At 43.9% G+C, this 17384-nt stretch overlaps 1 long non-coding RNA gene across 1 annotated transcript; it reads left to right on the forward strand.

Annotated features, from left to right (window-relative positions):
• Positions 1–677: 677 nt before the first annotated feature.
• LOC127789095 (uncharacterized) lies at positions 678–2297 on the forward strand. The gene is made up of 3 exons (XR_008020495.1): positions 678–1096; positions 1430–1481; positions 2074–2297. It is a non-coding gene; the product is annotated as an uncharacterized LOC127789095 (long non-coding RNA).
• Positions 2298–17384: the final 15087 nt, after the last annotated feature.

Raw genomic sequence — 17384 nt, forward strand, 5'->3', positions numbered from 1 at the left:
GCACACTCCTCAAGCCCCAAAATAATTTCCAGATTCTTCCCCTATTTTTCGGGAATTTTCAGCTATTTTCCCTATTTTTCTCCTTTATTTTCTTTTATTATTATTTTTTTTATTTCTTTATTTTTCTTCCCCTGCTCATCTTCCTCCCTTTTCTCTCCCGCGCGCGGCTGTTCCTTCTTCCTCGCCGAGCGCCGCCTGCGCACGCCGCCGCCTGGCTAAGCTCCGCCGTCCGCCTTTGCTGCCAACGCCCCAGCACATCAGCGAGTCGCCACCGGTAGCCTCCGCCATGAGCTTCTATAACACCCTATATTTTCGTGAAATTTCCACGTATTATAAGTGAGTTAAAATACCGAAAAATATGTTTGAAATGGCAACAAGTGACCGAATCAGTCGCAGGGAGTGCCCTAGAGCTTAGATACCTAAGGACAAAGGTATAATTTTAACGAGCGTCTCGAGGTGAGACTTATTGCACTGAAAGAAATCAAATCAGAAATGGTTTTCGGTTAAGCTAAGTTATAACCTAAAAATACCGAATAATGGTAAAGGGCTTCCAAAAAATCGTATATATTGAGTAATTTTGAGTTAATAATTCTGGGATTTTAAGTATCTCGATAAATTTGATGTTTGAGGGTATAATTCTAATTAGAGAAATTATCCAAACGAAAGAATGATGAAATTATGAGCTTAGGTGGTGAAATGTTAAAGTTGAAAACTTGAAATATGGGCCAAAGTGTTATTTGAAAGAAGTTTAGGGTTTTAGCTTGGATTTCAAAAGATGGATTAATTCTAGTTTTGGATTTCAAAAGCCACTCAATTATGGCTTTGAGTCTTTGGAGTCCATGGCTAAGATTGTGACAAGTGGCATAACACCATTGGTTGAAGGATTCTATAAATAGGCACCTTGAGTTGCTCTCAAACCATTCCAAACAAATTTGAGGAGTTAAGCACTCTAAGAGGAGGAGCTTACTCTAGAGAGAGAGAAGGAGGTTCGGCAAGAAGGCGGGAAGAAAGCGGCAAAGAAGCGGCGGAGAACGAGCCTCGTCGGAGTTGCGGGTCTTCGCCGGAATTCGCCAAAATCAGTCAGCAAAAAAGCGAGGTAAGTCCGATTTTTTTTTGATAATCTTGTAGAGGGGGAAGAGAGGGTCGCGTAAGTTCAAACGGGGGTCGAATCGGAGTTAAAACGAGGGAGATATGATCGAAATACCAAACCGACACGTTGCTGTTCGGAATCTGGTGCCTGCGCGTGAGTTACACGCGCCGAATAATGGCTGCGTGTGGGGGCGCGTGTCCATCCTTCTTGGGGCGCGTGAGGGCGCGTGAAAGGTCCTTTTTACATGAAATTTTTTCAGTTATACCCCTACTTTAATACCCTTCAACTCTGTGTAAAACTATTTGAGGTTAGATTTACCAAAACACATATTTTCTGCAGAAACCTAGGCCGTTTGCTATAAATTATATCGTCGAAGAGATAACTCAACAAGGTGAGACTCCTTGAGACTCTTATACTCCAAATCCTATTTTTTATTCTCTTATGGGAGACTTCTATTGCATGAGACGTGTTTCGTGAAGTTCTTACACATAAACGCTTGTTATTCTCTTACGTGAAATCATGATGCATATACGAAATGCATTTTTCTGAAAATTATATGCTATTGGCTTTTTAACTGTTGCATTTATAAAATTCGTGTGGCCATAATGTTGTACCTATCTATTGTTGGCCGAGGGCAAAAGTCGGATATCCCCCGAGAGGCGCTATGCGTGCGCCATCGAGAAAGCTCTCGTGGGGAAGACCGTGAGCTTAAGGAACAACGGATGTGGTGCTTGCATGAGTGCTATGAAGTCGGGCCAAAGTGACATGGTTAGGGACCTCCCGAGAGGCGCTATGCGTGCGCCATTGAGAAAGCTCTCGTTGGAGGAGGCTAACGTGTTCACGAGGCACTTCGGAGTAGTTCTCGTTGTTTCCTCATACATTTTATACCTGATATTGCATCGATATAAACTGTTTTTGGAGTTTCTCACTAGAAGATTCATCTTCTAATTGGACTATGTCCCTGGAATATTCAAACGTTCCAGGTTCGACGAGCGGCTCTAAAGGAAAGGAGGTAGCTGAAGAATAAGTTTAATTTGCTGTCTATAGCATGTTTAGAATATTTTCATTTATATGCGAACCTATGTATGTCTTGGATATGTTTAAGACGTTCAGTTATATCTTGCAAGAGATGATGTCCATGTAATTCATTTTGTAAACGTCTTGAACAATTTTATGATAAATAAAGTATTATGGTTGTGAACCATATCAGGTTCGATCTATCTTCCGCATTCAAGATTTTAACGCCTATCTGAGCTATTCGATTATTGGGTTTGTTAAGCTGAGAAGGTGTAAATTTGGGTTTTTGGGATATTGTGTGATGTATGACAGCTATTGTTATATGAAAAATTTTTATATTCCTGAAATCCTAAGTTATAACACGCTCAAGAAATTTGGGGTGTTACAGCTTCCATGGCAGTCAGCCTCCCCTGCGCGCTGCCATGGTCGACCCCCTGCATCAAGCAGCCTCCAACGCCTGGCCGCTTCTCATGCTGCTGTCGGACGTTGCGACCATCTCCATTGGTCACTCCATGCTAATGCGAGCCCGACCAGCCACCGCCGTGAATCACTGCAGCTAGCCTCAGCCTGCGCACACAACAGCTCGCTGCTGTCCGTCCGCCATTGCTGACCACCGAAGGTCCTGGCCACCTTGCTGCCTCAGCCTTCCGTTGCGCGCGCATCGCCAGCCCCCAGCTCCGTTGCTGCTGCCGTTTCTTCGCGTCGGCCATGGCCGATCAGCCTTGCTTCTTGGTCACTGCAACAGCAGCTCAATGCTGCTTCTTCCATGGCCGAGCGCAGCCATCTCCCCCTCTCGGCATTGCTCTCTCGCTCCCTCTTTCGCGAGCTCACTCTCGCATTCACTCTCCCTTAATTTCGATCTCTCTGTTTTGAATTCAAAATTTAAATTTTTGATAGCAATGAACTCGCGGGTCTCCTATATATATATATATATTCACGCCCATATATATAACTTAATCACACACTTAGCCCCCAAATTTCTCAATAATTCACTTGGGAGATTTATTAATTGCTCTTGGGCCCTTTAAGCTTTAATTAATTATCATTGAAGCCCCACGATAACTTGATTTCTATAAAATTAATTGCCGACACCTACTCGGGAATATCGATTTCGTCCCTGGGCCTGCGTAGGACATTTATTCGATCCGAAAACACTTAAGGGTTGTTTTACTCAGAAAACCGAACCACCCCTAGGGTCCCCTCAGCTTCCAGGAGGTCCCCTCCGATTGTTCGGTAATGGCACCCACTCGGGCTTATACAAAATTTATTCCGAAAATTATTCCCGATCGGACCGCTTTCAGCGTTATTAATCTCATCTCGAGACGCTCATCAATCTCTTGCCTTTTTCCCTGGACATCCAAGTCCCGAGACACTCCCAGCCGCCAATTCAGCAATTTTTATTAATTAATTTCTCGAGATTGACCCATGGGCTTCCTGGACCACCCGAGGTCCTTCCAATTTAACCGAAATTTATTTATTTTCAACAGCATGTAATACCGGGTATTACACTCATGAGGTTTTATCCTCCCCTTGTAGGTTGTTCTTATGCCAAAGAAGAAAAGGGAATGTGTTGGAAGCTTGTGGTTGAAGCTCATGGTGTATCATTTTATTTTTGTTGTAAAGCTAAGGTTATGGCTTGAGAAGCCTAGGTTTGTGGTGTTCAATTTGGGGTTTAATGGCTTAGGGAAGCCTATTATTGGTAAGTGCTTCATGTGATGTATGTTAAGGGTTGCAAGGGCTTGTGAAGGCCTAGAACCATGAATGTAATTTATTTTGGAATAAATTGTGAGTTTAGAGAAAAGAATTTTTGTTGTAAAAAATATGCTTGGAAATTGGAAATGTGGAAATTTTCAATGCATTTTTTGGAGTGGAATTTCTGGAAAATTTGGGGTTTTATAGCCCAAAGAAAAGAAAAAAAAAAAGAAGAGAAAAGGAGGGAAACCAGCAGCTGGAAACTGCTGGAAATCAGCAGCAGCAGGCTGCAGCCTGCGCGCGGGCTGGGCCGCATGGGCGGCCGCGCGCGCGCGGGCTGCCGCGGCAGCGCGCGAGAGCAGGCGGCCGCGCGCGGGTGGCCGTGCCTGCGCGCGGGCGCGCGCGCGGCGGCCGCGCCCGCGTGCGGGCGCGCACGGGCGGCCGCCCGGCATGCGCGGCCAGCCCGCGCAGCCAGCGCCCAGCGGGGCCCCGCGCGTGCCAGTGGGCCTCGCCGGCCAATTTTTTTTAAAAAATTGGAATTTTGGGAGAAATTGGGGCATTTCTAAATCGATTTTGGGCCCCAGAGGAATTTTCAAAGCAAATGGATTTTCGGGCATTTTTGGAGAAAACACCGAAAATTTGAAAAATTGAAAATGATGAGTTTTTCCTCCAAAATTGGTGATCCATCAATGGATTGGTTTAAATGGTGATTTTTTTTGGAGCCCGGTAAAATTCTTCGATGAAAAAGAATTAACGAGAAAATGGCGATTGGGCGCCTGAAGGAGATTTTCCTTATAGCCAATACAGTGTGGCTAAAGCCCAATTCTGCTAGCGAATCCTGGGATTCCGCGAAGGGAAGGTCGAGCCTAGTTCCCACCTAGGGTGTTTCGTCTTGAAACATGGCCCACCCTTCGCCAAAGGCCGGGCAGGTGGACAATTCGGGTGATTGTTCACGAGTAACACCCGTAAGTGGGAGCGGGGCGTTACAGTTGGTATCAGAGCGTGGTTGGAGCATCAAGTAGAGGATGCTTGGAGAAATGTGGTCGAAGGCTGATCGGAAGGCCTTGGAAGTAGAACCACATGTGATCGAGGACCCTAAGAGTTGGGTCGGGACATTAAAGCTGGTGGCTATGTGAAAGGAGTGCTCGGATATTCCTGCGATAGGAATAGGAAAATATCATGGGTCGAGATGATATACCGTAAGAAATATACGGTGGAGCAAAGAGGAGTCAAATGCCCAAGTGTGGGATTGGTATAGAGGACCCGAATGTAGAAATTTGGGGGTTCATGAGGCATTCTAAAGATAAAGTTCCTTACGATTGAAGTGTCGAGGCTTGTGTGGGGACACAAGGCCGAGTCATGATAAGGGTCATAATGGGACAAGGAGAGCCCGAGGTATAGCTAATCCAAGGAGGGATTAGTAGACCAACCTATGTTAAGGAGATGTATAAGCCCGTATGGGGGAATGGAATGGTTCCCGTAGAAGTGACGTGCTATGGGTTGCGTGCTTAAACTAGGGTGAGCTGAGGTTGAAATTAGCTCGAAACCCAAAGAAAGAAGTCGTCAACAGGTTGTGTGACGAGCTCCAGGAATGGAGCAAGCTAAAGTTACTTGTAGAGAGGCTCTATGTGGAGCGAGCATGTGAAGCATATGCCAGTCATGACCAGGGTAGGCGTGACGCTGGTAGTTCATTGAAAGACTCCAAGGGGAGTCGGGTGTGAGACATGCATGAGGGATGCATACGGTGCCACATGATTATATCGTTATGACGATCCTGGAGGGGACGTGCCTAGGGTGTGAGTGGACCCCAGTTGGTTTTATGAAGAAACAATATTTATCCTAAGAAAGGATAGATATGTGGCAAATGGACCCTAACGGGTGTTAGTGCGAAATGGAAATCCTAAGTGAGTCGAGTTGGAATCCAAGGGAATCCAGAATTGGGATAAAGGAGTTAGGCAAGTATAGATATGCGCGTGGGAGCCATGGGATTTGGAGTCCTAATTATGAAAGGCCAAGTGACCGTTCATGTGATCGATGGATGAGGGGCCAATCAAAACTCTCATTATGACGCTTGGGGTCTAGTGGGACGCCTAAGGTCGGGAGATGAGAGGTGAATAGACCCTCATTATGATGCCTGGGGTCGAGATGATGCCTAAGGTTATGAGACCCTTGATGGGAGACGCGGAGGTCGCCCAGTGAAGGGTAAGAACGGTGAGTGGGCCGAGGGTAGTAAATATTGGCAACAGGACATCCGTGGACTATGCGCGCATAAGAAATGCCAACTTCGGATGCCAAGTGGGCAGGGGCATGTGAGCAAGGTGAAAGCCCAGGAATTTTAATTCCAAGTCAAGGAAGCCCGAGCGAGGCATGTGGAAGGCCAGGCCGGGCGAAGTGACTGAATATATACGTGAATGTGCATGGAGAGATGAGGGGTCTCAATTTACCTAGAGGGTAATGCAAGGTGCTCCGTGGTTATGGGTGCAGGAGCTTGAGGTAAGCTCAGCGTGTCAGTTGTGGACTGAGAGATCATTGATAACCAAGCTTTTGGGATGAGCTAGGTGATGAAATAAATCATGATGGTTTGAGTTCATTGTCATGGAAAAAAAGTTGGAGCTTCCAAATGTTGAATGAGAGCCGTGAGATATGATCTTGTGGGGTAAGATCATGAGGTCTCAAATTACGAAGTGGTCTGAGAGTCTCTTAGGTGATAAGAGATGCAAAGTCTTGAGGAGCGGGGCTTACGGTACGAGCTTAAGGTTATCAAGGCGAGGATAACCAAGTGGGATGGCTCGGGTAAGATGGTAGTGGAACCATCGTAGCTCGGGAGGTTTTAAATAGCTTTGATGCTAAGGGTGTAAGGCTCGGTGTAACGGATCTGATGTTATGACCATGTGGCAGAGGACTAATGAGTTGGCTCGTGTTGAGGGCAAGTGGCCCATGGGCCTGAGCGATTTAGTGAACTACAGGTGACGGTCAGATCCCGAAGAGCTGGAGCAGCACCTTAGAAGAATTTGGTCATGAGAGACCAAGAATCTCTTGTAAGGGATAGGACATTTAGAGTAGTCCTAAGGAGGAATCGCAGAACGTGGTAATGATCCGATAGATTTTTACCGAGTAGGAAGCCTGGTAAGGATAGTGGCTGCGAGCGTGGCGAGGTAGTCATGCCGGGTTCGATATCAAAAGTGTGACTGGAAGGCTGAAAGTCACACTACCGGATGCGAAACAGATCAAAGTGGGACTTGAGCGCTGTAGGAAACTGTTGTTGGGCCAGTGTAAGGGACAACACGATAAAAATGATTAGGTGTTGACTCTCCGAAGCACAGGGCAATACGATGGGGAACCAGTGTTGGGCCAGTGTATGGGAGTAACACGACGATGGTGACCAGGTGTTGGCGCGCCTAAAGCACCGGGCAACACAGTGATTATGCAGATGGCCAAGGACTGAAGATCTACGAGATGTTTGAGAAAGAAACCCGAGGAAAAGAAACGGGTCTAGCGTGGGAATAATGCTATGGTTGACGCCTATCAGTGACGGGTCTAATACTAGGGACCACTGGATGCAGACGGTTAGTCCACAAGAGGGACTGCAGCCCTCCACGTGGAGTAACCTGTCTGTGGTGGAGACGATTAGACACCGAAGACCTGGGGTACGCTGTAGGTTATGCCTGAGCCAGACCTAAATTTCCGTAAGGGTTGAAGTATGGTGGTAGTGCTTTTGGTGTCGAAGCAGCAAGAAGGTTTGTGAATTGAGGGGGTGATATCTTGTGGTGTGATAACAAGATGTGTGGTGATGCTCCTTATTAAAGAATGCTAACGCGGTGGTGGTTAATTTGATCGAAGTTGATCGGGTAAATCGAGATGATGAACCCTGTGAGACCTTACGGTGATGCAAGAAGAAGGATCGATTGGTGGAGTCGATAAATGGCTCGAGAATATTACGTAAGTGCCGTGAAGGGAAAGACTTACGAGTTGGAAGCTAACCATAAGATGGGAATATTGAAGCGCGTGAAGGCTTCGAATAAAGGGGTCTCTAAACCAGTGAAGTGAGTTATGGTAGGCTGAACATGTAGCTAAGGCACGGTTTGAAATCTGTGAAGGTGTGCAATTGCACAGACTGGTGTCAGTCCGGGTCGTGTCGATGTGAAATGAGGAAGAGTCCTCATGTGGCACTGGAAGGGTTCCAGTTGACGACACATGATCAGTTTCCAGGTGGTAACACTTGATGGAAATGATTGGGAGCGTGAGGCTCAGGGACTATGAGGTAAGGCCTTGTTGGTTGCCGTGTATGCAACATAAAGGTTCAGTGGGTCCTGGTGGTTAAACCAGGTGAATTTTGAGAAAAGATCCAAGGTGGAAAAAGATAGTTGCTTAAGGCAAAATTGTGCCGCTTAAGGGGGTGTGGCTTAGGAGTGAGAGCTATCGAGGGTAGTGTGAAATGTGTCCTAGGAAGAACTTGAGATGTTCTCCCAAGAAAAGTTGCACATGAGGCAACAATGTGAGATAGACCTCCTAAGGCGCTACAACTCTATCAGGAAAGGTCACCCGGGGAAAGGCCAGCGTAATGGCAAGTGCCTGAGTAGGAAGGTGAGTCCTACGGCATCCAATGGAAGTGTGAATTCCACAGGAGTGGCAGGGGTGATTTCTAGTGACTGGAGTTTAAATCGAAGTAGTAATCGATGATTGCAAGTACAGTGCCTAGAGGAAGGTTATGTGGGTTATGAGCCGAGCGATTCGGCTAGAGTTAATCGAGTTGGTTAAATGGAAGTTGAGGCGAATTTAAGATGTCGCTAATGGGTAAAGAGAGCTCGAAGAAAGAGCTGATGGGACGAGATGGGTTTCTAGTAGTAGTGTTGAGGTGATGAAATCACCTAATGGCTGTGAGTGATGCAGCTAAAGGGATGCCTTAAGGTGTGGGCAATCGATGAGAGTTAACCTCATGTCTAAGGTTAATGGTTGTGAAAGGAAATCGGCTAGTGAAGCTGTTATGGTGTTAGAGCCATATGGTTGCTCACCAAGAGGTGTGAGTTAGCTGTAGTAAAGTGTATAAGAAATCTAAGAGAAGCCAGAGTCTCTCAGGGAACTAGCTAGCTGCTATAACTATAGATAGTGATATCAGGAAGGCGGCCTGAGAGTAGGGTCGTACTGGTTGTGGTGACCAGTGAGATTCAAAGAGCAGCAAGTCCTTGCTATAGCATGGTGGTGTCGTCATCGCGGTTAGGGAAAAGAAGTGGTCAGGAAGGTCAAAGGTAACCATCGTGCATGGTAAGACCTTGAAGCCGAGTACGAATGGCCATGAAAGCTGGTATCGGTGAATTTTGGAATGCAACGATCGTGGGGGAGAAAAAAAAAAATTCGTTGCTATCATGGTGATGTCCTTGCTAAGGAGGACAAGAGGAACCATTATGCATGGTTTAAATCAAGTGTCTATTACGGGTTGAGAATGAACCTGATGTATGATGGCTGAAAGTTCGTGCCTCAAGAGTAAGAGGCTTTGTTAAGAAATGGGGAGATTTGAAAAGTCCTAATGAAATTGAAGTTGGGCGAGAAAAATTTGGCTAGAAGACCACTACAAGAGTGGGGGTGTAACCATGATAGCTTGTTGTGGTGTGGACCAAAGGCACGAGTCATCCTACCGGTGCGATGCATAAGTGATTGTGCAGATGGTAACAAGCCATTCACTTGTGCCACGCACCGTGGGTGATGATGAGGGCTGATTAATGGTCCTGCGACCTAAAGCGCAATGGTAGGATCCTGGACTCGTGGTAGGGTAAATAGCCAAGGTAAGGCCTAGCATGGGGACATAATTGTAAAATCTGAAATGGGGTGAAGAATTGAAGAGGGGTTGCTCAGTGAAGAGTTCCCTTGTATGGGTAAGAGACCCCTACTAGCATGTGATATCGGCTAGTAAGTACCTTGTGTGCTTAAATGCAAAGAACTCCTGGTTAGGAGAAGGAGGTGGCCCGAGCATGGTTAAGCTCGAGGTGAGATTGTAATGGTGCGTGCATCGTCAAGCTCGAGTTGGACTCGGGTAATGCACGTATGGTTGAACTGTGTAATTACCTGGCATGGTGTTAGATAAGTTGATTTTGCGTAATCATATCGAAATTGAGGGTCGGCTGGTCAAGGTAGAAGGCCATGTATGAAATGGTCGAAGTTGGCAAGGTAGGCCAAATGGGTGCTTCCCGTGTAGTACTAGCACGATAAGTTGATCGGTAATGAGAGGTTGCCATGAGGATCAACTTAGACTATCCGTGCATGTGATAATGGCGGTATGCCATGATGAATGGGTGTCGGAGTGTCTTGTGGGCACTAAAAGAGACATTGCGGTGGATGATCAGTGCTAAAACGTTGCTGGTTGGACCAGCGTAAAATCGTGGCCATGTGATTTGGCAGTGTGAAACGTTGTCGTGTGTGATCGGCGTAAAACCGTGGTAGACTGATCAGTGAAGCAATGTTAGTGAAAGTTGTTTGATTGATGGAAAATGGGAAGTGGGCAGCAAAGTGATGCTTCGCGGTAGAGAAAATCCATCTGTAGATGGATAGCGTTGCAATAAGCGATACCAGTGACCAAAGGCGCGGCTTGGCGGGAGGCCAAAGCGGTATTCGATCGGTGAATGTCCTCGAGAGTCGGAGGATCAAAAGCCTAAAGCAAAGCCTTGAGGTAGGTGTAACCCAAGGTAAATGTGAGAAATGAATAGGCTATGAGGTTCTTGAGCACAAAAAAAAATTGCCATGTAACCTGAGAATGCGATTATCTTGGGCAGGAGATTATGGTAAGGTGAATTTCGAGGACGAAATTCTTTTAAGGAGGGTGGAATGTAACACCCGGTGTAACCGGTGTTAAGAGAATAGGAAAAGAAGTAAGTATACTTCCAAAAATGCCCTTGAGGAAGTGATGATCCTTGAGATTGAGAATGCCCATGAGAAGGGTATTTCGGTAATTTGGATAGAGAAATCCAATAAAGGGGTATTTTGGTAAATTAAAAATAATTCCTATGAAGAATTAGGTGTGTAAGTGAATAAAAATCCCAATTTGGTATTTATGTGGAGATATATGGGATTAATAAATTCACAAAGAGTAATTGGGAATTTTGGAATTTAATTCCATAAAGGAAATTTAATTTTGAAATAGGGAAAATGGTGGATATTAAATTATTTGAGGAGAATAATTATATTTTCCCTAAGTTGTGAATTAATGTGGTAATGCCACTTGGAGAGATGAGATTAAACTTGGAAGCCAAGGTTAGTGTCTTGTTGTGACACTTGGCATTTTGTGGTTCAAGTATAATTGGGTGAATTAAATAAATGCAAAAGTTATGATAATTGGTCTTGTAAGCATTTAATGAGAGGCATAATTATATGGATTAAAGTAAATCCAAAAGAAAATGGTAAATGGTCACCATGCCTTGGAAAATATGAGGGATTTATTTAAATGAGAAAGAAACTATTATGTCTTTCAAGTGGTCTCTCATGTGATGGTTATGAAAATAGTCTCATTTAAGTAAATGAGAAATAAATGAAAAATGCAAGTGATCTAAGGGCTTAGATGCATTCTTGAGAAGTAGAATGAATCCAAAGGTGAGGATTCAAAGAGAAGAAATAGCATGGATTGCCAAATATTAAGAGATGAGTGGTTGAGATTAAATCTTTCAAAAGCACTTGGATTGTGCTTTAAATTGAAGGTTGAGATCTTCTCTTATAAAGTGAATAAAATCCAATGGATGAGAGTAATCAAGACCAAAGCACATGGATTGTGCTTTCTTGTGTGGTTGGGATTTTCTTTCAAAAAGCAAATGGAAATCAAGGGCTAAGATCAAGTCTTGAAATTGAGATTTCAAGACAAGAGTAGTATTTAAAGGGAAAGTAAGCCCTTGTCTCAAGTTTTGCCATTTCAAGGAGAGAAAGAAAATGAGAGGAAGGAAGAGTTGTCTTCCAAGGAGAAGAAAGGGAGAAAATGAAAGAATGGAGAAGAAAGGAAGATCAAATCAAGGTAAGATCCATTCTTCTCTTCTCTACTTAGTGATCTTATATGCAAGGAAAGTGAGTTTTTGTTTTAATGCCATCCTAGATGGGAGAAGAGAATGGGGAAGCTCTCTTGAGAAGAAGATTTAAAGCTTCAAAGAGAAGATTGTTAAGGTAAGGGATGGCCCCAAGTGGTGGAGGCCTTGCATTGCATTGTAAGTAGGTTGCATAAATCTTTATGTATCTTTTTGCATGCTTTACTTGTTCATGAGACCTATGGCCATGGGGGGTGGGAAAGAAGTGGTAGGTTGATGCCTCAAACCATGTTGGGTTGTGAGGATGGAATGACCTAACCATACTTGCATGCATTTGTTATTACATAGACTTGTTATGCTTATATTTACTTTGCATATGCACCCTTACTGAGCTTTTGAGCTCATGAGGTTTTATCCTCCCCTTGTAGGTTGTTCTTATGCCAAAGAAGAAAAGGGAATGTGTTGGAAGCTTGTGGTTGAAGCTCATGGTGTATCATTTTATTTTTGTTGTAAAGCTAAGGTTATGGCTTGAGAAGCCTAGGTTTGTGGTGTTCAATTTGTGGTTTAATGGCTTAGGGAAGCCTATTATTGGTAAGTGCTTCATGTGATGTATGTTAAGGGTTGCAAGGGCTTGTGAAGGCCTAGAACCATGAATGTAATTTATTTTGGAATAAATTGTGAGTTTGGAGAAAAGAATTTTTGTTGTAAAAAATAGGCTTGGAAATTGGAAATGTGGAAATTTTCAATGCATTTTTTGGAGTGGAATTTCTGGAAAATTTGGGGTTTTATAGCCCAAAGAAAAGAAAAAAAAAAAAACAAGAGAGAAGGAGGGAAACCAGCAGCTGGAAGCTGCTGGAAATCAGCAGCAGCAGGCTGCAGCCTGCACGCGGGCGGCCGCCCGGCATGCGCAGCCAGCGCCCAGCGGGGCCCCACGCGGGCCCCGGGCGTGCCAGTGGGCCCCGCCGGCCAATTTTTTTAAAAAAATTGGAATTTTGGGAGAAATTGGGGCATTTCTAAATCGATTTTGGGCCCCGGAAGAATTTTCAAAGCAAATGGATTTTCGGGCATTTTTGGAGAAAACACCGAAAATTTGGAAAATTGAAAATGATGAGTTTTTCCTCCAAAATTGGTGATCCATCAATGGATTGGTTTAAATGGTGATTTTTTTTAGAGCCCGATAAAATTCTTCGATGAAAAAGAATTAACGAGAAAATGGCGATTGGGCGCCTGAAGGAGATTTTCCTTATAGCCAATGCAGTGTGGCTAAAGCCCAATTCTGCTAGCGAATCTTGGGATTCCGCGAAGGGAAGGTCGAGCCTAGTTCCCACCTAGGGTGTTTCGTCTTGAAACATGGCCCACCCTTCGCCAAAGGCCGGGCAGGTGGACAATTCGGGTGATTGTTCACGAGTAACACCCGTAAGTGGGAGCGGGGCGTTACACCCCCTAACCCGATGGCATGCACCTCCCCTTGTTTCGAATGCTCCATAACACCCAATCCAATAATCTGACGGCCTTCCAATGTTGTCAAAATATTACCCGAGCGTGTCTCGTTGTCTAGGTGATCCTCCAAAAGTCCACGCATCGCAGGGAGCACCTGGCTGGGGTCTCTTGTCCGAGTACGAGTGCTCCTTCGAGTTGCGTTAGGCGGGTTTGCTAAACCAGTTGACTTTGTCCCTCTCGACATCTTGCAAACGATTGAGCTTTTTGTTTGTTTCCCACAGACGGTGCTAAATTGTTGCTGCCAAAATACAACAATTAAAATTTCTATGAGTGGGACGTTCATGAATGCCGTCGACCCCGAGATGCGAACAAAGAATGCTTCCGCAGGTGGCTTCCGAAGGATACTTCCAAAACAAACTCCCAAAGCTGGCCCTGTAACGCCTCCTCATCTCAAATAGTACGGTAGGTTTACACCTAGTTGTCCAAGAGGCGTTAGGAAACCCTAGCAGCGAAAACAACGGATCAAACCTGTTGAAATATGTGTAGGGTTCCCATGCAAGCTAAATATGCACAATTCATCTGTTAAAATAACATGTAAGTCCAGTATAACAAAAAGAGGTACAAATCTCCAAATAGTTACAGTACTTTTGAATAGAATTACATAAAATGATAAAATAATGCTTAAACATCCACTGATTCTTTCCTGTGTGCCTCGCTTGCTTCCTTAGTCCCTGGCACACCAAACATACCTATAACGTAGAATGTTCCAGGGGCATCAACCCAAGTCAGATTACAGGAATCCAAGTGAGATGTTCTCAAGAAATGAATAGCTCATGTATGAAAATGCAAGTATGCAAAAATAGAATCCCCTTTGTGGAAGCCATGTCAAGGTGTTGCAATCACCCCCGCGCACGCCATGCTCACCTCAAAACATGCATATGTGACTCCGCGAGTCACTCATGGCGGCCAATAGCTTGCCACAAACAACCATATGCCATAAAGTGATGAAATAAGTAAAACTTCATGCCAAACAAAGGAAGTAAGTGAGCATGTCCACATATAACACAAATGAATCAAATGATGATCAATATGAAGTAAAAAAGATGTAGAGAACCACTTACACTTGCTGTATTTCTTGCTGGACCACCGTTTTTACGAAATTAAGCCCTTTTAAGCTGCAGTTACATACAGTTCGGGTCACCAAACTAAAATATTTTTATATAGGATTGTAGGATATCATTTAAGGAGAAAACTATAAAAATTTCAGAGCAAAAGGCCTAGCCACGCGCCCTCACACACCACCAAAAGTGTGGCCACGCGCCTTCCCGCGCAGCTACGGCAGGCGCGTGTGTCACACGCGCCGAACCCCTGGTTCTTACGGATTCCGTTTTTGATGTTTAAAACGGCCATAACTCCTTCATTTTAACTCCGATTTGACTTTTGTTTGAACCTACGAACTCCCCTTTCAGTGTACTACGATTGTACGAAGAGAAAAGTGGATTACCTCTTTGGTTTCTTCTCTGTTTTTAGTGTTTCCTCATTCTGGTCTTCCTATTTTCGCTTCTTTTGCTTCCTTTCTTTGAATTCTTCTCTCCCTTACTTTTCTCTTCTACTTTTCCTCTACGTGGTCCACCTCTCCAACCCTTTTATAGTCCTTTTACCTCCAAGATCAAGATTGCACTTATCCTCTTAGGTTGGCTATTTCCTTCCCTAGCCATAATGGCTATCTTTGAAAACTTTTACCATTTGATTCTATCTTCTTTAAAAAGCTTTTACTCTTCCAATCTTATTCCTCCATTTGCCCCTTTTGTGACTTTCTAAACAACCCTTCTTATCTTCATCTTTTAGAGAACCAATAGGATTCTTCCAAATCTTCTTACTTTGAATTAAGGATATGAGTAATTATGGTTATCTTAACTTTAAAACTTTTGAGTTAAATCCTCCAATACAATTTCACCAACTTAGGGCTTCTCAAACAAGCCTTTATCATGACAATTATTTGGAGAAGTTATCCTTTATTTTGCATTTAAGTCCCTAAAACCATTTTCATTTGCATGCAAATCCAAAACTTCCATTAAATCACACTTATTACATCATCCATCCTTTACATTATATCCAACCTCTACCTTAAATTTTTGGGGTATTACAGGCCCGCCGGTTGCTTCCGAAGCTAAGTTGTTGTGCTTCCAAATGTGGTATCAGATTGCTTCCAAAGGTTTTTTTCAGGTAGCTTCCGATAGAGAATTGCTGATCACTTGACAAGGTGACTTGAGGGTGGCTTCAAAAGGCAACTTACAGTTGTTTCCGAAGGTGCTGTAAGAGACAGGTTAGAAGGCTTGTGGGACTTTTCCCATGAAGACCCTCCGATGCTTAAGTCAGTGCGGAAGGAGTATATGCGTGAGGAATGGAAAGGAAACTAAGACCTTCAGAAGGTAATTTGTGAGCGAAAACACTAGGGTTCCACGATCCCCTTTGGAGTGTTAAGCTTGGCCTTATATAGAGATCAAGAATGGAGTGCAGGTGATTGCTCAGAAGTTGGCTCCCAAAGGAAGCTTCCGAAGCTCCCTTGAGAAGGACCCTTCCGAAGACCTTTCGAAGCTCCCTCCCGAATCTATGCTGCCTTTAGCTTTCGAAGCTACCTTGCTTCAGTTGAATTCCCTTCTGATTATTATTGGGGCATAATAGGTATGGATTGCCAAATGTGGATATATTTATAAAGGGAGATGAGATGGAGGGTGGAGATTTATTCTCCAAAATAAATCCATGGAGGAGATTTAATCTTTGATAGGCACATGGATTGTGCTTTCTTTGAGTGGTTGAGATTAAGTCTTGGAAAAGGAAAAGTGATCCAAGGGTTGAGATTTATAGAGATCAAGTGGCATGGATTGTGTGTCTTTCAAGGGCAGAGATTTATTCTTATAAAGAAAGATCAAGGGTTAAGATTGAGTCTTGAGTTTGAGATATCAAGACAAGGAAAAATCTCTCAAAGAAAGAAAGAAATTATCAAAGGGAAAGTCTCTTGAAGAAAGTAAGAAAGAAAGAAAGAAATGAAGGAGGAGAAGAAAAGGGAAGAAGAGAAAGGTAAGGGAAAGTCTTCATTTTCTTGTTGCATAAATTCTTTTGCTTCTCTTGATAATGGCTTAGTCTCTTTAGATTTTGTTTCAAGGTTGTTATTGAGAAGAAGTCTTTGGGGAAGCAAAGAGGTTCTTGGAAGCAAGCTTGTTAGGCATCCAAGGATCAAAAAGGTAAGGGATGGCCCCATGTGGAGGTGGCCTTGCAAGTGGGTAAATATGGTTTATAAAATTTTTATGTAGCATTTTCATATAGTGGTTAATACTTGCATTTTATGAGTTCTAGTGTACCTATGGCCATATGAAGGACTAGTGTTGTGGGAAAGGGTAGGTTAATGCCTTAAACCTTGGTGGGTTGTGAGGATGGAATGACCTAGCCTCATTTGCATGCACTTGGCATACATAATCATGTTTTATTCATATTTACATGCATTACACCCTTTTTGAGCTTTATAGCTCATGAGGTTTTCACCCTCACCTTGTAGGTTTTTCATATGTCAAGAGGTTGGGAATGTTGCAAGCTTGAAGCCTTAAAGGATCTAAGATGCTTGATGTAAATTTGTGTTATTTGTTATGGCTTGTGATGTATCAAGCTTGGATGAAGTCTCTTTGGTATATGGTGTTTAATCTCTATGTTGGGATGTATGATTTTATTTTTAATGTGGGATAATGGCTTATGGTATGTTGAAGCCTAAGTCTTAGTATAAATCTCATGCTTGGTACGTGTTGTTAGAAGCACCAAAGGGGATGTATAATATTATTTATTTTGGTGAATGTGGGAGATTTATGCTTTATTTTATGCATATTTAAATTCTGGAAAGTATGGGTTAAAAAAAATAAAAATAAAAGTGAAGAAGTGGGTGGCAGCAACTGGGGCCACCAGGGGGGCATTAGAGGGCCACAGCGGGCAGCAGGCAAGGCCCGGCGCGCATGGGTGCAGGCGTGTGGGGGGGAGCCCACGGGCACGGGTGAGCGCGCTGCCAGCGCCTCGCAGGGCCCCAACTCACCCTGCATTTGTCACTTTTTGTATTTTTCTTTCACTAATCCAGCTGATTTAACAACTAATTATGTTTACAG

Source organism: Diospyros lotus, chromosome 1 (assembly GCF_014633365.1).
Source record: "Diospyros lotus cultivar Yz01 chromosome 1, ASM1463336v1, whole genome shotgun sequence".
In the NCBI taxonomy this organism is placed as follows: Eukaryota; Viridiplantae; Streptophyta; class Magnoliopsida; order Ericales; family Ebenaceae; genus Diospyros; species Diospyros lotus.